This window comes from Oncorhynchus nerka, linkage group LG24 (assembly GCF_034236695.1).
Source record: "Oncorhynchus nerka isolate Pitt River linkage group LG24, Oner_Uvic_2.0, whole genome shotgun sequence".
Classification (NCBI taxonomy): domain Eukaryota; kingdom Metazoa; phylum Chordata; class Actinopteri; order Salmoniformes; family Salmonidae; genus Oncorhynchus; species Oncorhynchus nerka.
In genome coordinates this window covers 38984005-39006878 of record NC_088419.1, presented here as the reverse complement: position 1 = coordinate 39006878, position 22874 = coordinate 38984005, and the positions used below count along the sequence as shown (strand labels likewise).

The window sequence follows — 22874 nt, the reverse complement described above, 5'->3', positions numbered from 1 at the left end:
ACAACAACAACACCTTGACAATGTCTGTTGAGATGCTTTCGACTTTCATCCTTTCATTCATTACTAACACATGTTCAATTCTCCACCACTTCTGCATGCAAGCCACTGCTAGGTCTATCTTACTATTTGTCCTGATACCAACACACTCTCTCCCACAAACACACATGCAGACACACACACACACACACACACACACAATCTTGAGTGAGCTTTGCTGACTATCATAATTTAATCATTTTCTTTATGGCAGCATAAAATGTTGTTAAACATTTTATATGACAGCTATTACATTTCCCAAGGTAAATAACACTTTGTACGCCTCCAGTTGAGTAGAGACTTTTGAGGAATTATTGCGATTTTCAAAAGCAGTTCATCAGTTAATGTCTGCATTAACTTGAACGTTTCCACATTTCTAAACTTAATTGCCAAAGATACTGCTAACGGCGCCAGAGGGGATGGCTGCCGTTTTATGGGCTCTTAACCAACCGTGCTATTTTTATATTTTTTGCATTGTTTGTAACTTATTTTGTACACAGTGTTGCTGCTACCGTCTCATATGACCGAAAAGAGCTTCTGGACATCAGAACAGAGATTACTCACCTTGAACAGGACAAATAATTTTTCTTTAATGAGCCGGACGAGAGGGATTACTCCAGACACCCGACAAGGCCCTCATCCCTGTCCTTTGCAGGAGAAAAAGACGGAGATATCGCGGAAGGAGATCGGGGTGCCTTGTAAGGATCCGGCGACGAGGCTAATCTGCCTTTGCCATCGGTACTATTGGCCAACGTACAATCGCTGGATAATAAAGTGGACAAACTACAAGCACGTATATCTTACCAACGGGACATTAAAAACGGTAATATCTTATGTTTCACTGAGTTGTGGCTGATGATTGCACACTTTATCGGCAGGCTAGAACAGCAGCATCTGGAAAGACAAGGGGTGGCGGACAATGTATATTTGTAAACAACAGCTGGTGCATGATATCTAAGGACGTCTCAAGGTTTTGTTCACCTGAGGTAGAGTATCTCATGATAAGCTGTAGACCACACTATCTATATTCTTCGTAGCCGTCTATTTACCACCACAAACCGATGCTGGCACTAAGGCCACACTCAATGAGCTGTATACGGCCAGAAGTAAACAGGAAAATGCTCATCCAGAGGTGGCACTATGGCCCGGGACTTCAATGCAGGGAAACTCATATCCATTTGACCTCATTTCTACCAGCATGTTAAATGTGCAACCAGAGGCGAAAAAACTCTAGACCACCTTTACTCCACACAGAGACGCGTGCAAAGCTCTACCTCGCGCTACCTCTACCTGGCAAATCTGACCATAATTCTATCCTCCTGATTCCGGCTTACAAGCAACAACTGAAGCAGGAAGAACCAGTGACGAAGGTGCGGACTCCGGCCGCAAAACCTGAACCTATAGGGAAGGGTCTGGGTGGGCATTACTCCGCGGTGGCGGCTCTGGTGAGGGACCCCGCTCCACTTCTGGCTCGGCCGACTTTGGTAATGCATGTAGAGCGGGGACCCTCACCGCCGACCCCAGACTGCAGTACGCCATTGGACTGATGGTCGAGTCTGGAGTGAGTGTCTCCTCTGGATTGAAGGGTGCCTCTAGCGCCTCTGGACTGAAGAGCGCCTCTGGACTGGAGGGAGATTCTGGCAGCTCCGGGCTGGAGGGAGACTCTGGCAGCTCCGGGCTGGAGGGAGAACCTTGAGGGAGGAGACGGAGAGACAGCCTGGTGCGTGGGGCTGCCACAGGGCCCACCAGGCTGGGGAGACCTACAGGAGGCCTGGTGCATGGAGGAGGCACCGGCTGAACCGGGCTGTGGGGGAGCACTGGGGCTCTGGTGCGCAGCCTTGGTACCACTCCTCCAGGCTGGATGACCACTTTAGCCCGGCCCCTCCAGAGCGCAGGCACAGGTCGAACCGGGCTGTGGGGGAGCACTGGAGATCTGGTGCATACCAATCGCACCTCTCCCTTAAGCTCAATGCCCACATTCGCCCGGCACGGGTGGAGCGCAGGCATAGGGTGAACTGAACCCTCCCAACGCCCCGGAGACACAGTACACAGAGCCAGCGCAGGATACCCTGGACGAAACGGTGCACCGGAGACCAAACGGGCTGAGCTGGCACAATCCGCCCTGGCTGGATGCCCACTCTCGCTGGCCTATAGCACTCCGGACTATGAGCGCGCACTGGAGACACCTTGCGCTTCATCACATAACACGGTGTCTGACCAGTATCACGGTGCTTCCGGTAAGCACGTGAGGTTGGCTCAGGTCTCTCGCCTGACTCCACCAATCTCCCCGTGTGCCACCCCCCAAAAAAATAATTTGGGGCTGGCTGCCTCTAGTGCCTGTTGCGCTGCCTTACCTCATATCGCCGCCGCTCAGCTTTAGCTGCCTCCAGTTCTTCTTTGGGGCGGCGATATTCCCCAGCCTGTGCCCAGGGCCCCTTGCCGTCCAATATCTCCTCCCATGTCCATGAGTCCAACACTTTCTGCTCCCTGTTACGCCGCTGCTTGGTCCGTTTGTGATGGGTAGTTCTGTAACGGCTTTCATCGGAAGAAGAGGAATCATCAGACCAAAAAGCAGCGGGATACATGTTCATCTTTAATATAAGGAACTGAACACTGAATACAAAAATAACAAAAGGAAAACCCAAAACAGTTCTGCAAGGTGAAACAAACACTAAACAGAAAAACAACTACCCACAACTAAAAGTGGAAAAACAGGCTACCTAAGTATGATTCCCAATCAGAGACAACGATAGACAGCTGTCCCTGATTGAGAACCATACCCGGCCAAAACATAGAAATACACAAACCTAGACATACAAACATAGAATGCCCACCCAAATCACACCCTGACCAAACAAAAATAGAAACAAACAAAGAAATCTACGGTCAGGGCGTGACACAATAACTGCATTGATGACGTCTTCCCCACAGTGACTGTACCTACATACCCCAACCAGAAGCCATGGATTACAGGCAACATCCGTACTGAGCTAAAGGGTAGAGCTGCAGCTTTCAAGGAGTGGGACTCTAACACGGAAGCTTATAAGAAATCCTGCTACGCCCTCCGATGAACCATCTAACAGGCAAAGCGTCAATACAGGCCTAAGATCGATTCGTGCTACACTGGCTCCAACACTTGTTGGATGTGTCAGGGCTTGCAAACTATTACAGACTACAAAGGGCAGCACAGCCGCAAGCTTCCCAGTGACACAAGCCTACCAGACGAGCTAAATTACTTATATGCTCGCTTTGAGGCAAGTAGCAAGTCAAATCAAATTTTATTGGTCATATACACATGATTTGCAGATGTTAATGCGAGTGTAGGGAAATGCTTGTGCTTCTAGTTCTGACAGTGCAGTAATATCTAACAAGTAATTTAACAATTCCCCAAAACTACCTAACACACACAAATCTAAAAGAAGTGAATGAGAATATGTACATATAAATATATGGATGAGCGGTGGCCAAGAGGCATAGGCAAGGTGCAATAGATGGTATAAAATACAGTATGTACATATGATATGAGTAATGTAAGATATGTAAACATGATTAAAGTGTGATTATTTAAAGTGGCATTGTTTAAAGTGACTAGTGATCCATTTATTCAAGTTGCCAGTGATTGGGTCTCAATGTAGGCAGCGGCCTCTCTGAGTTAGTGATTGCTCTTTAGCAGTCTGAAGGCCTTGAGATAGAAGCTGTTCTTCAGTCTCTCGGTCCCAGCTTCATGCACCTGTACTGACCTCACCTTCTGGATGGTAGCGGTGTGAACAGGCAGTGGCTTGGTTGGTTGTTGTCCTTGATGATCTCTTTGGCCTTCCTGTGACATCGGGTGCTATAGGTGTCATGGAGGGCAGGTAGTGCAGACCACACAACACTCTGGAGAGCCTTGTGGTTGAGGGCGGTGCAGTTGCCGTACCAGGCTGTGATACAGCCCGACAGGATGCTCTCGACTGTGCATCTGTAAAAGTTAGTCATGGTTTTGGGCGACAAGCCACATTTCTTCAGCCTCCTGAGGTTGAAGAGGCGCTGTTTCCTTCCTTCACCACCTGGGGGGCGGCCCGTCAGAATGTCCAGGACCCAATTGCACAGGGAGGGGTTGAGACCCAGGGCCTCCAGCTTGATGATGAGCTTGGAGGGAGGGTACTATGGTGTTGAATGCTGAGCTGTAGTTTATGAACAGCATTCTTACATAGGTATTCTACTTGTCCAGATGGGATAGGGCAGTGTGCAGTGTGATGGCGATTGCATCGTCTGTGGACCTGTTCGGGCGGTATGCAAACGGAAGTGGGTCTAGGGTGGCCAGTAAGGTGGAGGTGATATTATCCTTGACTAGTCTCTCAAAGCACTTCATGATGACAGAAGTGAGTGCTACGGGGCGGTAGTCGTTTAGTTCAGTTATCTTTACCTTCTTGGTCACAGGAACAATGGTGGCCATCTTGAAGCATGTGGGGACAGCAGACTGGGATAAGGAGCGATTGAATATGTCTGTAAACATATTCAATGGTCTGAGCATGCTCTGAGGACGCTGCTTGGAAGATGCAGTCTGGGCCAGCAGCCCTGTGAGGGTTAACATGTTTAAATGTTTTACTCATGTCGGCCACAGAGAAGGGGGGGCAGTCCTTGTCAGCAGGTCTTGACGGTGGCACTGTATTATCCTCAAAGCGGGCTGGAAGCGTGACGTCGGTATCTATGACGTGGCTGGTTAGGGTAGGTTTTAATAGTCACATTGGGTACAACATCTCCAATGCACTTCCTTATATACTCACTCACTGAGTCAGTGTATAGGTTGATGTTGTTCTCTGAGGCTGACTGGAACGTATCCCAGTCCGTGTGATCAAAACAATCTTGAAGCGTTGATTCCGATTGGTCAGACCAGCTTTGAAGGGTTCTAGTCACTGGTACATCCAGTTTGAGTTTCTGCCTATAAGACAGAAGGAGCCAGATGGCTTCGTGGTCGGATTTGCCAAAGGGAAGGCGGGGGAGAGCTTTGTATGCATCGCGGAAGTTAGAGTAGCAGTGATCGAGTGTATTACCTCCGCGCACAGTGCAATCAATATGCTGATAGAATTTAGGTAGCCTTGTTCTCAAATGTGCTTTGTTAAAATCCCCAGCTACAATAAATGCATCCTTAGGATATATGGTTTCCCGTTTACATAGAGTCCAGTGAAGTTCCTTGAGGGCCGTCTTGGGTGTCTGCTTGATGGGGAATGTACACAGCTGTGACGATAACTGACGAGAATTCTCTTGGTAGGTAAAATGGCCAACATTTGATTGTAAAGAATTCTAGGTCGGGTGAGCAGAAGGACTTGAGTTCCTGTATGTTGTTATGATTACACCATGAGTCACTAATCATGAAGCATACACCCCCACCCTTCTTCTTCACAGAGAGGTGTTTATCTCTGTCGGCGCGATTCATGGAGAAGCCCAGTGGCTGAACTGATTCTGACACCATTTCCCGAAAGAACCATGTTTCCGTGAAACAGAGAATGTTACTATCTCTGATGTCTCTCTGGAAGGCAACCCTCGTCTACCTTGAGGTCAAGAGACTGGACATTGGCGACTGGTATACTTGGGAGCGGTGGGCGATGTGCACGTTTACGGAGCCTGACCAGGAAGCCGCTCCGTCTGCCCCTTCTGCAACGCCGTTGTTTTGGGTCGGCTTCTGGGATTAAATCCATTGTCCTGGGTGGTGGTCCAAACAGATGATCCACTTTGGGAAAGTCGTATTCTTGGTCGTAATGTTGGTAAGTTGACATTGCTCTTATATGCAATAGTTCTTCCCGGCTGTATGTAATAACACTTGAGATTCCCTGGGGTAACAATGTAAGAAATAATACATTTAAAAAATACTGCATTGTTTCCTAAGGACTCAAAGCGAAGTGACCATCTCTGTCAGCCCCATGTTTATTTTTATATATATATATATTTTTAAACATGCATGAGAGCATCAGCTGTTCTGGATGACTGTGTAATCACGCTCTCCGTAGCCGATGTGAGTAAGACCTTTCAATAGGTCAACATTCACAAGGCCGCAGGGCCAGACAGATTACCAGGATGCGTACTCCGTGCATGCGCTGACCAAGTGTCTTCACTGACATTTTCAACCTCTCCCTGTCTGAGTCAGTAATACCATCATGTTTCAAGCAGACCACTACAGTCCCTGTGCCCAAGAACACTAAGGTGGTAACCTGCCTAAATAACTACTGACCCGTAGCACACACGTCTGTAGCAATGAAGTGCTTTGAAAGGCTGTTCATGGCTCACATCAACACCATTGTCCCAGAAACCCTAGACCCACTCCAATTTGCATACCGCCCCAACAGATCCACAGATGATGCAATATCTATTGCACTCCACCATGCCCTTTCACAACTGGTCAAAAGGAACACCTATGTGAGAATGCTATTCATTGACTACTGCTCAGTGTTCCACACTATAGTGCCCTCAAAGCTCATCACTAAGCTAAGGACCCTGGAACTAAACACCTCCCTCTGCAACTGGATCCTGGACTTCCTGATGGGCCGCCCCCAGGTGGTAAGGGTAGGTAACCAAACATGCGCCACGCTGATCCTCAACACTGGGGGACCCTCGGGGGTCCGTGCTCAGTCTCCTCCTGTACTCCCTGTTCACTCATGACTGCATGACCAGGCACGACTCCAACACCATCATTAAGTTTTCCGATGACACAACAGTGGTAGGCCTGATCACTGATAACGACGAGACAGCCTATAGGGAGGAGGTCAGAGGACTGGCCATGTGGTGCCAAGACAACAACCTCTCCCTCAACATGATCAAGACAAATGAGATGATTGTGGACTACAGGAAAAGGAGGACCGAGCACGCCCCCATTCTCATCGACGGGACTGTAGTGGAGCAGGTTGAGAGTTTCGAGTTCCTTGGTGTCCACATCCCCAACAAACTAACATGGCACACCAAGACAGTCGTGAAGAGGACACGACAAAACCTATTCCCCATCAGGAGACTGAAAAGATTTGGCATGGGTCCTCAGATCCTCAAAAGGTTCTACAGCTGGTTCTACAGCTGCACAATCTGGTTGCATCACTGCCTGGTATAGCAACTGCTCGGCCTTCTGACCACAAGGCACTACAAAGGTTAGTGAGTACGGCCCAGTACCATCACTGGGGCCAAGCTTCCTGCTATCCAGGACCTCTATACCAGGTGGTGTCAGAGGAAGGCCCTAAAAATTGTCAAATGCTCCAGCCTCCCTGGTCATAGACTGTTCTCTTTGCTACCACACGGCAAGTGCCAAGTCTAGGTCCATGAGGATTCTAAACTGCTTCTTCCCCAAAGCCATAAGACTCCTGAACATCTAATTAAATGGCTACCCAGACTATTTGCCCCCCCCCACCCACCCACTCTCGTTTACACTGCTGCAACTCTCTGTTTATTATCTATGCATAGTCACTTTATTAACTCTACCTGCATGTACATATTACCTCAATTATCTCAACGAATCGGTGCCCCCGCACATTGACTCTGTACCGGTACCCCACGTATATGCTCTCGCTATTGTTATTTTACTGCTGCTCTTTAATTATTTGTTACTTTATTTCTTATTTTTCTAAAAACTGCATTGTTGGTTAAGGGCTTGTAAGTAACCCTTTCACTGTAAGTTTGTATTCGACGCATGTGACAAATAAGATTTGATTTAGATTTGATATAAAAGGCACCCTTCAAAGAATATACAGCTGAGCTACAGTCAGCGGGCTATAATCACTGCAGGTCCTGTAATGAAAAATATGGAGATGCCTTCATTCACATTACCCACACGTTCCCTTTTGAGGTTGTAATTTTTCATGCCTTGTCCAATCACAGAGTGCTTATAGAACGCTCTTCACACCATCACCTCTACCCCCGTCGGCTGTCTTTTGCTCATGTGCCTGCAAATGATCTGGCCTGGAAAACCTAAAACGACTGTACCTGTATTCATCAAATAAAACTCCTGCATGCTGCTACCCAGTCACAAACACATCAAAATGGACGAAGGGATGAGAATACCATGGAGGTGCTTAACATTCCTCAGGGATGCATTCCGTGCCATTCCCTGATCCATGTCATTCATTCAGTAGGCAGCAGCTATGTGGCAGACTGAAGCACTCAGACCAGACAAATGTTCAGTTTAAACTGGCATTCCCTAACCTGCAGACAAACTGGCTCATGGTCTGTTCTGATAACAGACCAAATCATTGTTCTGCTTCAACAGTTAAAGAGAGAATAGCTCTTTGTCTCTGTGTGTGTGTGTGTGTGTGTGTGTGTGTGTGTGTGTGTGTGTGTGTGTGTGTGTGTGTGTGTGTGTGTGTGTGTGTGTGTGTGTGTGTGTGTGTGTGTGTGTGTGTGTGTGTGTGTGTGTGTGTGTGTGTGTGTGTGTGTGTGTGTGTGTGTGTGCTCGCGCGTGTATGTTTGCATGCTCACAGTAACCTTATGGCTGCCATTTTGTCTTATTGCTCCAGTTAGTCTGTCTTTGCTCAATCTTTTACCACACACAGTATCCACCATAACAACACCATTTACACATCAATATGCCCTCCATAGTGTCATTCCTCACAACAATCTATTTTAATTTTAGCTAAAAATATAACGTCATCATGTTTTGGTCACTGAGAAGAAAGTACATGGTTAGCTAGTTGGCTACAGCAGGTTCTACCATTTCACAATAGCCTCTAATTACTAGTTATTATTTCTAAACAAAATACCTTTTTGGGTGGATTCTTGTTGTTTGGTTTACTGTTTGAACAGTGGCTGAGATTATATTTGGGTATCAATGCAAAATATTCTATTTTGATGAATAGTCTATAGATCAGATCAAGGAACCAAGTGACAACACTGCCTCTATGGCTGCGGAAGGAATGATATTGATGTCTACATTTTCACGTAGTCAAAAAGTAAGTTGAATGTCAGAGCATGTTACAAGGGGCCGCCCCTTTTGTGATGAAAAACGACATTGCAAAACTCAGAATCTTGCGTCTGCGTAGAGCTTGTAAGTTGGCTTTACAGTAGCTTCTATCGGACATCACCCCTCCTTGTCCCTCCCACCTGTTACAAGTGTACTAGGGTCTGCTGCTTAGGAACAGGAGAAAGATCCAGGATCAGCAGTGCATACAGGCCCCTTCACTGGTGATCTCATCTGGGTTCAAATAGTATTTGTTTTCTTTCACTTTAGGCGTGCTTGATTGAACCTGCGGTGCCTGAAGCAATACAACCAATGGAATAGTCCCAAAATGACAGGCTCCCATCAGACAGGCTCAATTAAATGCTTTAAGCATTTGAAAGAAAACAATGACCATTTGAACCCAGGTCTGGCATCAGCGCATCCCTACCCCATCAATACAGAGCAAAGGGGAGCTGAGCAGAAGCCCTAGCTCCCCTCTGACAGTGGCAGACAGTCACCTATGTGGTCTCCTTGCGTAGGGAGACAACGGCTGGGCTGGCTCTCTCCCTTCCTCCTGGGGGAGCCCCAGGACACATTTATTAACACAGAGGCCATTAAAGCAGACACACTGGACCCAGAGGGCCTGGGAAATATGACAAGTGACAAGCCAAACACGACAAGGAGCGGCAGCCGCAGGGGGTGGCAGTGGGCAGGAGGAGAGAGGGGAAGGGGCTGTGGGGACAGAGGGAGAGAAGAGGGGACGGGGGGTAGATTGACAAAGGTAGAGCAACAATATCACCACAGAACCTAATCACGCTCCATTGGCTCCTGATTAAGATACTGCAATCGTGTCGAATGCAGCCCAGAGTCAACAGAATACTAATGTCTATCCAGTCTATTGTCAGGCACCTGAGCTCACTGTAGGACATGTAACGGTGAACGGATCAAGCACGTTCATGTTGACTAGAACAGATGATTAGGTTAACGTGGTTCATTTGAGAAGGGATTAGATGGTAATTAGATGGCCGGTGCTTCAATCCAGACCAGGGAGATTTCAGCCAGTCCTACAGTTTGCCTCGTAACTCAACACAGAGGAATCCTTCCATCATACAACTGACTTGGAAGATGCTATTGGCGTGGTAACAGCTCGCAGCGCAACACTTATTACTGTTGCAGTCTCCGGCCTACCTTCTTACTGGCAGGCCTGTTCAGACAACGTGTCTTGTCATCACTGACCACTGGATGGTTGCAAAACAGAGATAGCCCTTGAAGTCTATAATAGCAAACATTCTTTACAACGACGCTTTTATTAGAGAGGTGCTACATAACAAATATTATTTACGACAAAGCTTTTATGATGGAGGTGCTCTATGATTTGGAGAAGGTCCAACATTGAGCAGATAGATAGTACTTCCCAAAAAAACAATCTCCAGTAGCAAAGATGGGGAGAAGTCTGTCCATAATAAAGCGCTGCTCTGCCTTCTATAGGGTCCTACAGGCCCTGGTTTTGTCACACCTAGTCTACTGTTCAGTAGTGTGGTGAGGTGCCACAAAGAAGGACTTGGGAAAATTGCAGGTGGCTCAGAACAGGGCAGCACGGCTGGCCCTTAAAAGTACACGGAGAGCTAACATTAATGACATGAATGTCAATCTCTCATGGCTCAAAGTGGAAGAAAGATTGACTTCATCATTACTTGTTTTTGTAAGAGGTGTTGACAAGCTGAATGCACTGAGCTTGTGCATACCCCACAAGACATGCCACAAGAGGTCTCTTCTCAGTCCCCAAGTCCAGAACTGACTATGGGTGGCACACTGTACTGCATAGAGCCATGACTACACGAAACTCTATTCCACATCAGGTAACTGACGCAAGCAGTAGAATCAGATTTAAAAAGTAGGTAAAATACACCGTATGGAACAACAGGGACTGTAAAGAGACACACACAAAGGTACAGACACATGTATACGCACACATTGTGATATTGTTGTATGGTGGTATTGAAAATGTTGTGTGGTGGATTTGTGGTGATTATGTGTCATGGAATTTTTATGTTTGTGCTTTTCTTGTAAATTCTTGTAAAATTCTAGTCATGTGCTGTTCTAATAACCAATTTCTGTGTTCAGACCAGTGACTGATTTAACGAATCCTCACTTCTCGGTATCTGAAATTTGGCAGTACACCCAGACCTTGTTTTGAGAACGAACAAAAGATATCTCAGTTTCAAGGTCTCAGCTTAGAGAGGAGAAGCCTTGTGAGGTACTGGTCAGTCACATGCTATGAACCAGTATTGGTCGGTCGGTCACATGAATGAAACAAAACGGTAATGATTAATGAATGTGTAAGAATTTCCACGCCAGGATGTTATATGATGTACTATTTTATCACATTATGTAATGTGGGTACTTTGGTGTGTTTGGACTCCAGGTAGAGTAGCTGCTGCCTTGGCTGCAGCTAATGGGGATCCCTAATAAATACAAACACAAACCTGCGGCCCTTTACCAGGGCCATGAACTTAGAATAACCTCCGGTCCACTGGTCTCTGCTGGTCAGAACAGCACCAATAGAGATCTCATTATGGAGATACCATCACACACAGTCCCTCTGACATCGTTCCAACACGACGGAGACAGAAAAAGTGCTGCTGTACACCTGGAGGCCATGATGACTATTTTCTTTGTCAGAGAGATTAAACTGAAGCGTGATAACTTTATTCTTATATCCAATTAAAAAGCAGAGTAAAATTCACGATTATTCAAGGTTTTTTTTTTCATGCTTTCGAGCTTCCTCCAGGCTCTCAAATGCATGTCATATTCTGCACGTTATGGTGCCATGGCTCTTTCAATTGACAAGCACCATTGGCAATCACGTTTTGTGGGTATGTTTGGCAAAAAGCTTAAACGGACAATCTGCGGTTGCTACATCCATTTTTGTACTGGATATTAATGATCTGTACTCATTGATTCTTGAAGAATATAACTTATAAATGCCTCATGAGCTTGGTTCAACTGTCATGCCCCACCAGAACCCAAAACACCAGCTTGTTTTAATTCCCCAATATGTAAACAAAGTAAATATAGACAAATGGTTAAAACTATCATTTTGATTTGATGGATGTCAGTCATTGCATCTATAGCTCTGTCTATGAATTTGAGAGTGGTTACATTTCTCCAGCCCATCCCTCAGTTTTGTTTTACCGAAACAGGGTCGGGGTCAGGTTGTATTATTGTTTCAACTGCTGATTGTAGCTTTAATTAATTCATCCAAGGTTGTAATCATATAGATTGTGATATAAGTAGAATGTTCTGAAATCGATTTACTCCCAAGTCACTTCTTGGCCAAATATCAATTTCAGTAGGCCTATAGTTGTTCAGGGGGAAATTAAATCCTGTCTGCAGTCAACTACTTATATCTGGAGGGTATATACTCAGAAAAAAAACAGGGATAGCTACAAGTCAAACACGCACACGACGCACAGTTCAACGGATCTTTAAAAAACATTGATCTCCGAGGCATTGGTTTGATTCGAGAAATGTCAGCTCAGTAGACGAGACACAGACAGAGTGCAGCTTTATAGATTAGCAATAGGCTGTGCCGGGAAACAATCAACCACTGGTGATGATATATGAGTCTGTTTTTACTCGGGGGACAACCCTTATAGCGCCGCCCACGCAGAGCGATGGAAGCAGCATGATGCAATATGGTATAGCGTAGCAGCCGTGCCAACCAAGAGCATGACCTTTTGTTTGTCAGTTTAAGGCCCTCTCAACAACCCTTTCGATGACGGATTTCTAGCATAACTATAGGCCTGCTACTAGCTTCTCAATGTTGATGCTCTCTGTCTCTCTATCGCTTTCTCTCTGATGTTATAACAAGAGACTGAACAGGCTCGAGCAGAGAGACAGGGGAGATGCGACAGTGGTCCAGCACGGAAATCTAAAAGCATTATCAGACATTTATGAGACAGTATTACCAGGTCCGACGTGTGAAGATGATCACCTGACCTACATAATTCATTTGCCCAAAAAATGTCTGGTCAACAAGCAACAACTTTCCATTGAACCATGATGAAGAAACGCCAGTGAGCAATAACTGCATTTTTGCCAATTCCACCACATGCTTCGTGCTGTCGACAATCTCAGGATCTCATGCTCATCTGTGGTTTGTTGTAGGGGAAGTGCATTGATAGACCAGCATAGATGTATGATATGGCGTGGATGAATGGGTGCTATTGAATGGGTGCTATAGGATGTCATAGGGCAGGTTTCACCACCGTCCTCCCATGCTCTTCTCGCCTCTAGCCTCCGCCCATCTAGACACATTATGCCTCACCACCACAATATGCAGCCTGGTCTCATAGGCTAGACGTAACATAGTAAATGTAAATCCAGGACACTCAAATTAGTATGATATGTTACATTTGGTATGGTTACGTAAGACAGATGGTTACTTAAGGCAAAAAACGAAAGTAAGGTTGTTGGTCGGGGTGGATCGGTTGGCATATAATGCAAATTTCGTATAGCAACGTTTCAACTACTTACAACTTTTTAGCTACTTTGCAACTACTTAGCATGTTAGCTAACCCGTCCCCAAGCCCTAACCTTAACCATTTGATCTAACTCTGCCCCTAGCCCTAGCCTTAACCCCTTTAGCTAACCCTTCTCCAACCCTATCCTTAACGCTTTAACCCTAAACTAACCCCTAGCCCAAACCCCTAGCCTAGCTAACATTAGCCAGCTAGCTAATGTTAGCCACCTAGATAGGATTCATAACATATCATACGTTTAGCAAATTTGTAAGTTATAGCACATTTGCGAAATTCATAACATATTGTACATTTTACTAATTAACAGTGGTGGAAAAAGTACCTAATTGTCATACTTGAGTAAAAGTAAAGATTCCTTAATAGAAAATTACTCAAGTAAAAGTGAAAGTCCCCCAGTAAAATACTACTTGAGTAAAAGTCTAAAAGTATTTGGTTTAAAATATACTTAAGTATCAAAAGTAAAAGTACAAATCATTTCAAATTGCTTACATTAAGCAAAACAGAACTTTTTGTTTTTGTTATTTACAGATAGCCAGGGGCACACTCCAACACGCAGACATAATTTACAAAAAAAAGCATTTGTGTTTAGTAAGTTCACCAGATCAGAGGCAGTAGGGATGACCAGGGATGTTCTCTTGATAAGTGCCTGAATTGGACCATTTTCCTGTCCTGCTAAGCATTCAAAATGTAATGAGTACTTTTGGGTTTCAGTGAAATGTATGCAGAAAACAATTACATTATTTTCATTAGGAATGTAGTGAAGTTAAAGTTAAAGTAGTCAAACATATATAAATAGTAAAGTAAAGTACAGATACCCCAAAAAACAATATATGTAGTACTTTCAAGTATTTTTACTTAAGTACTTTACACCACTGCAAATTAGTAACAAATATACGAATTGTAATTCATAACATATCATACGAAATGGAGTGTCTCGGATTTACATACAGAATAATATGAAATGCTCTGAGACCAGTCTGCAGCATGGCATGGTAAGGATATGGCCATTTTGACACAATAAACTATGGACAGACGTGCACAATAGTGGCACATTCATGAAGTTTGACAGTCTCCACCTTCCATCAAGACACTATGCATGGCGCAATTCACTATAGCCTAATGACAATCCCTAAATCAATCAAGGACCCCGTGGATGTGTTTCTCCCCAACTCTGTTAACTTTCTAGTACGTGTTCGGAGAGACAGAGAGTTTACTGTTAATTTGATTGTTTATTTCACTGTTGTTTATTTTCTAGTTCACTTGCTTTGGCAAAGTTAAATATATTTCCCATGCCAATAAAGCCCTTAAATTGAAATAGAGAGAGAGAGAGAGAGAGAGATAACAGCGAAGATGTCGTTGTCCAAGGTTCTGAAACACAGAAAAACGCCCACACCTTACACATTAGCACACACAACATCCTTCATTTTCAACAATTGACTACGCGTGTAGATTTTACACGCACAGCACAGTGGTCATGTATTTCAAAAGGCGTGCCGCGTTTGCCTCTTTCTAATAACTATACACACAGCCTAGAACGGATAAATAGGCAATATTAAACACAAAGGCAACGAAAAAAAGTTTGTTAATCAAGTGCTGTTATCATACCGGATTTAACAATAAAAACCCATCCTTCGTTGTACTCAGTCGAACACGGCTTCACAATTCAAAACCTAATGCTTCATTCTGTAGTAAAAGTGTTTTGTGGGGATGAAAACTAAAATAAAGCCTTTGCGATATAACAAAATAGAGAATTGTATACTTTTCTCCTACCTGTGCCCGTGGTCGGTGGCTTGCAGTCAGCAGGAGGAGCAGATGTCCGCAAATTTCAACAACTAACAGATATCAACCCCCGTTCTGTGTGGACTGGATTGTCACAAAGGCAGTGCGCGTGGTTGACACCTCCTCAGTTCTTCTTCAATGAAAAACAGCATCTCTGCAATCGTAAAAGATGTAGGATGCTTTTGACGTCAGCAGCTTTGAATCGATATCTGTCAAAAAGATCCACACTTCTGCAGGGTTGGAAATGGGAAGCTGCACGTGCACCGGTAACGGCTCAATGGAAATCGCCATGTATTTTTAGGCAAAACAAAAGCATGTTAATGTGTTCACAGTGTCAAATCGTGGTGTCACATCTCAGCCGTGGAGTCTAGACATTTTCTCCATCAAAACCAGTATTGTTTAGTATTACGTTTGTGGCTTTATCGTGAGAAATAGATAACATAATAGATGTACACATGCTTGGCAGGAGGATGTTCTTGAGCATCCACTAAACATGAGATTTAGTCCTATTGAAGCAAACTGCAGTGACACAATAACAGCACCATCTTTCGAGTGCTCTGAAATAGAATAGACTAGTGACTTACAACCAGCTTTACGTTAATGGATAGTCGTTAGGGACCATTCGAAAATGACTGGAAAGTGGGGGAGTCCAACTCGAGAGTTCTTTTTTTTTAAAGGCACCCGCCACCCCAAATGTTATAAAAATATATTCACCTGACCCTCCCCTTGTACTTAAAAAATGACAATACCCTCCCCTTCATTGAATTAACTCAAAATAATTGATTGTGACCACAGTAACAGTGACAAAGTATAAATGCATGTAATGCAATTCCAGTAATTTACATGACTAAAGACATTAGCGGAACGTCTTTTTTGATACCAGTTTTTCTGAGCTAATAGTCAGCAGGCCAGAACATAATATAAACATTTAAATGCATATATATAAATGCAGCCCAATTCATTCACCTTCACTATTTCAAACAATATTTTTGAACTCATCCGTTTAATAAATAATCAATTCAATGACACATTTTTTAGTAGTCTTTGTCTATTTCTCTGTGCATTGACTGGTTAAAAACAGTTAGCCTACCATAAAGAAAATGTAGCTTTCGATAAGTCCCAAAAGAAAGGAAGATTTAGAAAATAGGAGTTTCAGGGAAAAATGGACAGATAGATTATCATTAATCTTACCACATTTCTCAAAATGTCTCTGATGCCAATGCCAGTGTGTCTTGTTTGCAACGAAACCGTTGCTGTTTGTAAAAAAAATGTAATCTGAGACGTCATATGATTCTAAGCAACGCAAGCTACTTTTACAAGTGACATTCCCCCACCCCAGAAAGAGGCCCAACGCAGAAACATGTACGTTTTAACTGCTGGCTACTCTTCCATGGCTTAACCCATCAAGAGAAGGACAAAAGTTCTTCCCTAAAAGCTGCCTGAGTTTAAACAGCCTACTAGATTACTTTCCAAGCAAAGTAAAACATTTTACTTTTCGGCTAAAGAACTTCGTAATTCATCCTGTGAATGTCATAGAGACGAACCAAATATATCCCCATATGCATTAGAGTCACGTCGTATTGTGCATTTTGCAACTCGTATCTCTAGCATAAAGCATCGCAGAGGAAAGCGTCGTTATGGATGGCTTTAAATAATCAGAATCTGTTTAAGGTTCTTCAAAATCTTAAGCTAACAAGGTGTATGGTTTTTGCCATAAAAAAACAAAAACGAAAGAAAAGTAAGCTATGGCAAACCCTCACATAGGCCTACCCTCAAATTCAAGCACTGGTTTTAACTTAACACACCAATACTTTCATGGATACAGAGGTATTTAAGGAGTGGTGATGCTTTAAGAGGATTTGGCCAAGAAAAATCCATGGAAAGCTTATAATTTCATCTGCTGGAGCCTATTTCTTCCCATCTAAGAAATAAAAGGCCTACCTCTTATTTCTTAGACAGGAAGAAAAGGCTCCAGCAAAAATCCCTCTTGTTGTTAGTTAATGTGAGTTAAAATGAAGTCTGTTGAAATGAATTACTCGAATTAGCCTTATTTCAGCACCATGTGCTGTCCACCTTTCGATTGATTGTGCCGTGGGTGCAGCTTCACGTTTCAACACCACAAAGTAATGGAAGTTACTGTAATCTTGATTATTGTCAAGTCAATAAATGATGACCTCACAAACATCATGAGTAACAAAACATGTTGTTTTGTGGCCTTTGGAGTGGAAAATATCAAAGGTATGAGTGTGACCAATATGAGCCCAGAGCCGACGGCAGCAACCCATGTGGGTACTGTGGGATTGGCTAGTGTATACAGAAAGTGCCAATACCAAGGCGCATGCAAGCAGATGGGGAAAGTTGGCTAGGATTGAATAAATTATATAGGAAAATTGCTAATTTAAAACAGGGGAAAAACTCACTAAACTCCCCTGTGCCCAATAAAAATCCACACAACCCTCCCCAAAGTAAAAAAAAGTTACACCCCCCCTTCCCTATTTTGGACCCCCGCCCCTCCCCTCCAGTAATTTTCCAACTGCCCCAATACTTTCTCCAATAGCATTTCGTTTCAATCTATTTACATTTTTTCTCAGACTTTTTAGTCATTTTTTCTTGTCTTACAGTACATGTACCCAAGACAAAGATAATCACAGTCATGTATGAGGGTGTTATGAATATGATCATAGAATAATGGATGATAATTACAGCTTTTAATTTCAGATCAATTCTATTCAATTCATTTTAGGAAATGAATCATTCATATTTCCTAATGAGGAGTGTAGACTTCTCAGGCAGCGTGGGAATGTTCTCCTTTTCTCTCTACCTCGGTTTGGCAGTCTAACAAATGTATCTTCTATTGCTCTGAAGCAAACCTGTCTCCTAAATTAATGATAATGATAACTCCGCATGAAAAATCCATTTGGAGAGGAGAGCCAGAGGCCGAAAGCGAGAGAGAGAAGGAGATAAAGGGGGAGAGAGAGAGAAAGAGAATGAAAGAGAGTGATATGGGAAGAGACAGAATGGGAGAGATATAGATATATACTGTAGATGTGGGATAGAGAAAGAGAGAGACGAGAGAGAGATTGAGAAAGGAGTCTCTTGCTGGACATTTCATTCATAAAACCAACAGACAGTAACTGCATGTATTTAAATAGACATTCAATGCTCTGTATTTGTAATACAGTACAGAGTAGTTATGTGTCACATGTTGCCCTCTTTAGTTTTTCATAGATTGGAGACCAGCCCTTTTTGTGTGTATTTATTATTTCATTTTGAGTTGGCAGTGATCATTTATTTAACATATTTTGCATGCTTTATTCTAATTTGCATGACATTCTATGGTTTGCTGTGCCTCCCTTTGTCCTTTCTAATGGATTTATTGTAGACACATTCCCCTTGGCTGTCCTTGGAGACTGGAGTTGGCCCAGGTTTGCCACACTTGGGCCTTATCAACTAACAAGCTAACTGAGCTCCTTAACTGTTACCGACTCTTACATCTGATAACTCAAAGAATAATGCAATGGGCTGTTATGTAAAGGTGAAGTGAAGGGGAGACCTGCTGTTTGGAATGGTCCAACAGACAGCACATCACCCCAAATGAGAGGGAAGAGAACTATGGATGCATCCCAAAGTTCCCAATGGCCTCCCTAGTGGCGCAGCGGTCTAAGGCACTGCAACGCAGAGCTTGAGGTGTCACTACAGACCCTGGTTCGATCGCAGGCAGAGACCGGGAGACCCATGAGGCGCTGTACAATTGGCCCAGCGTCATCTGGGATAGGGGAGGGTTTGGCCGACCGGGATGTCCTTGTCCCATCGTGCTCTAGTGTCTCCTTGTGGCGGGCTGGTTACCTGCAAGCTGACTCGGTAGCCAGTTGTAGTGGCTGCGGCTCGGTAGCCAGTTGATACATTGGTGCGGCTGGCTTCTGGGTTAAGCGAGCAGCTTGTCAAGAAGCAGTGTGGCTTGGCAGGATCGTGTCTAATGACACATGGCTCTCGACCTTCGTCTTTCCTGAGTCCGTACAGGAGTTGCAGCGATGGGACAAGACTGTAACTACCAAATGGGGAGAGAAATGGGTAAAAGTACAAAAAAAATAAGTAGAATAGGGTGCCATTTAGTATGTATCCTGAGTGATGTTTTAGTGACAACACACAGAGATTGACCTGATGACAGAGAGAATCTCTGAAATGCTAGCTGAGGTGAGGAGAGAGAATGTAGGTTTCTTTCTGGTGAGTGAGGGAGAGAGGAGTGTTTTCCTCAAACTGGGTAGTACTGCAGAGCCTGCAGTGTGGCTGTGCCAGCCAGTGCCGCCTACCCCTCTGCTGCACGGAAACTGTTTTTCTTTCTTTCTCTCTCTGTCTCCAATTCTCTAATCTAGGCGCCCTTCTGTCCCAACCAGACACCAGAAAAAATATTTTGTTTCTTTCAGTAAATTTTGGGCAAGAAAAAACTAACCTGTAGCTAGCTGACTTCTGTGAATGGTGCTATGTCATGTCTGTTGCTGCTTATTGTATTGGTATTGGACGTTCTTTCGTCCACTATTTCATGAAGCATTATCATTTGTTTACCATATTTATCATCGTTAGGATAAAAGACACAGGAACTCAACTAATATGAACGCATCAAAAGGATGGGGCAGATGTACGCAGTCCCTATATTCTCCATGACAATAATGGTATAGGCTAATGATTGTGTACAACAATAGACAATATGGTCACAGGTGTGTGCTTCTTCTCTATGACATGGTGTATGTACATAGTGGTTTACAACAGGAGACAATAGGCAGAGTCGTGTATTTCTTCTCTCTCATATGAACTGTTTTTGGGGGAGAAAAGGAAAAGGAAACCAAACCAAATATGGTTGCAGGTGACAGCTGAGAGGATACCCTGTTGCTATAGCTACGTGCCAGCTAATTTCATGTTCATTCTATGGAGATAAAACATGTTCATGCATGTAGTGGTGTTAATAGTATAACACACAGGCACGCACACAAGTAGGTGCACATGCACACACACATAAACAAGCACGTGCATGCACAAACACATACACAGTACAGCCTCCCACATACACACTGGACCTGCAGAGACTATTACACCATCAGTAATGACAGAGTTGATTGGCTGACCAGAACACTGACCTCCATAACCCAGCAACCTGGACACAGATTATGAAGCATCCTTCGAGGAGCACTGCACTGTAAAAGCGCACGCATGCACACACACACACGGGGATCCACTGGCACACTGACTGCCCTCTCCCCACCACCCTTTCACAAGCATTCTCTGTAAACATCCTAATACTCATCATACATGCTGCAAGAGGATCTCAGCTGCTGCAATGTTTTATCCCGTGATGTAAATGCTCAAGCACACACACACACACACACACACACACACACACACACACAAATATGCACAGACACACAGTATACACACAGATGCTCATATGGAGACTAAGAATATACACATTTGTGTTCAGTTGGCAATAATGTGCCACTTTTTGTGAGTTAGCCAGGAGGAGGGGCCTTCTGTTAAGGTCCAGTACTCCGAGGTATAAGAGCATTCAGCTCCACTCTGTCCATCTGCACAGCTGTCCACGCACAAGACTGGCATCAGTGAACCTTGTAACCCTACTGGGCCCTGTTGAATAGCTTGCTAAGGCCGGGCCTATTATTATTATTATGCATTATACCGTACTGACAACTAAAGATCACCCAAATAGGTCATAGAAAATGTGAATAGACGAGATTTAATGTCGGTAAACATCTAATTTATTTGGTTTTGTAAACCCTTCATACAGAGGCCGTGTTTATCTCTGTAATTTCGTATATTTCTCACTGCATTTCTCTTTCCTTCTCTCTTTCTTGTCTCTCTAACTCTGCCTCTCTCTGTCTCTCCCTAACCCTCTCTTTAAATCTCTCACACACTCGCTCAGTCTCTGTCACTCTATAAAACTCCTTCGGTATCGGTGTCCCGTCCACGGGACAGTTGAGCTAACGTAGGCGAATGCGATTAGCATGAGGTTGTAAGTAACAAGAACATTTCCCATGACATAGACATATCTGATATTGGCAGAAATCTTAAATTATTGTTAATCTAACTGCACTGTCAAATTTACAGTAGCTATTACAGTGAAAGAAATCCATGCTATTGTTTGAGGAGAGTGCACAATTTTGAACATGAAAATATATTAATAAACAAATCAGGCACATTTGAGCAGTCTTGATATTTTGAACAGAAATGCAATGGTTCATTGGAGCAGTCTAAAACTGCACATACACTGCTGCCATCTAGTGGCCAAAATCAAAATTTCACCTTGGCTGGAATAATACATTACATTATTATAATACATAAATCACCACTGGGCTTTCTCTCCCTCTATTGCATTCATTTATTCAGCTTATCCTTCTTGCTCCCCCTCTCTGTAACTGACATCCCTATCTCATCCTCTCCTTTTCTCTCGCATGCTAGCAGAGACCCATAGACTTCCAGTCATTGCGCTACGGCTAGTTAGCATTGGCTCGCGAAACTACCTCTAACTTGCTTCATACTGAACACAGAGCCATAGAAATTGTATCCACAAGTTCATCTGACTCTAGGGAAGTAGGTATCCCTTTAGCTGTGTTAATACAAATTCAACACGGGCCTGTGTTACTGACCTCGATCTTGGTATTTTTTCCTTTTATTTGTAATAATGTCCAATGGACCTTTGAGGACACTGTAGTCTAATTTGATATTGTGGTGAGAGAGCATGGATCAGCATCAACAAGTACGAACACATTTAACACAGAGAGATAGATAGTGCCACGGAGTGTGATTGTAATCTTTGTCTCCCAAATGTGATCATCAACTCTCCATGCAGTCTGCAGTCTTGAGATAGTCTTGAGTGTCAGGGAAAATGTAAGGGGTATTTTATTTAGGAATGTAGTGAAGTAAAAGTTGTCAAACATATAAATTGTAAAGTAAAAATAACCCCCAAAATACCACTGCTAATACCATGGCTTTTCTTGTTATTTATTTTCAGGTCAAGTATATAATGGTATAGCAAGCTAATAACAGTACACATTGCTGCCACTTTTACTCACTCTGGGCTGTAAGACAAGAGCTCCCTATGTCTATTCACCCGCCTTGTCAAGGCCATCATCGTAAATAAGAATTTGTTCTTAACTGACTTGCCTAGTTAAATAAAGGTTAAATTAAAAAGATAAACAACCAGCATTTCCAGAATAAAGTTAGCCAAACAGTGCCTCTTGCAGGTTCAGAGGAGGAAATGTGTATTACATCGAAAACCATACCCTCTCTACTCACCAGAAGAAAAAGTGTCCAAATCCAAGTCCATTACAGACACATAGATGACTAACAAAAGGATAAAACAGGCACATAAAAAAAGTCAGGCAGTGAAATTAAATAGCACAGTATCAACCATGTGTGATGTCACTGGAATTCACAGGCTTAGGGAGGTGCGTCTTAATGTGCGTGTGGTTTGTGGTGTGGTGAATTGTGTGGTGTTGTGGAGAGGTGTGTGTGTACCTGCATAGTGAGGCATGCTACCCAGCGTGCCTGGCAGACGGCGGTGAGAGAAAGTGAGAGACCGAGAGGAGATGTTGACACACCAACCACCAGCCCAGATG

At 43.8% G+C, this 22874-nt stretch overlaps 1 protein-coding gene across 1 annotated transcript in view; it reads right to left on the bottom strand.

The window, feature by feature from the left end:
- The window catches only part of LOC115107962 (synaptosomal-associated protein 25-A-like), a 38252-nt gene extending 22882 nt beyond the window's left edge, over positions 1-15370 (bottom strand). The window contains exon 1 of the mRNA XM_029631786.2: positions 15241-15370. The gene's annotated coding sequence lies outside the window, so the exon portion shown is untranslated. The remainder of the gene's footprint in view (positions 1-15240) is intronic.
- Between the last annotated feature and the right edge of the window lie 7504 nt (positions 15371-22874).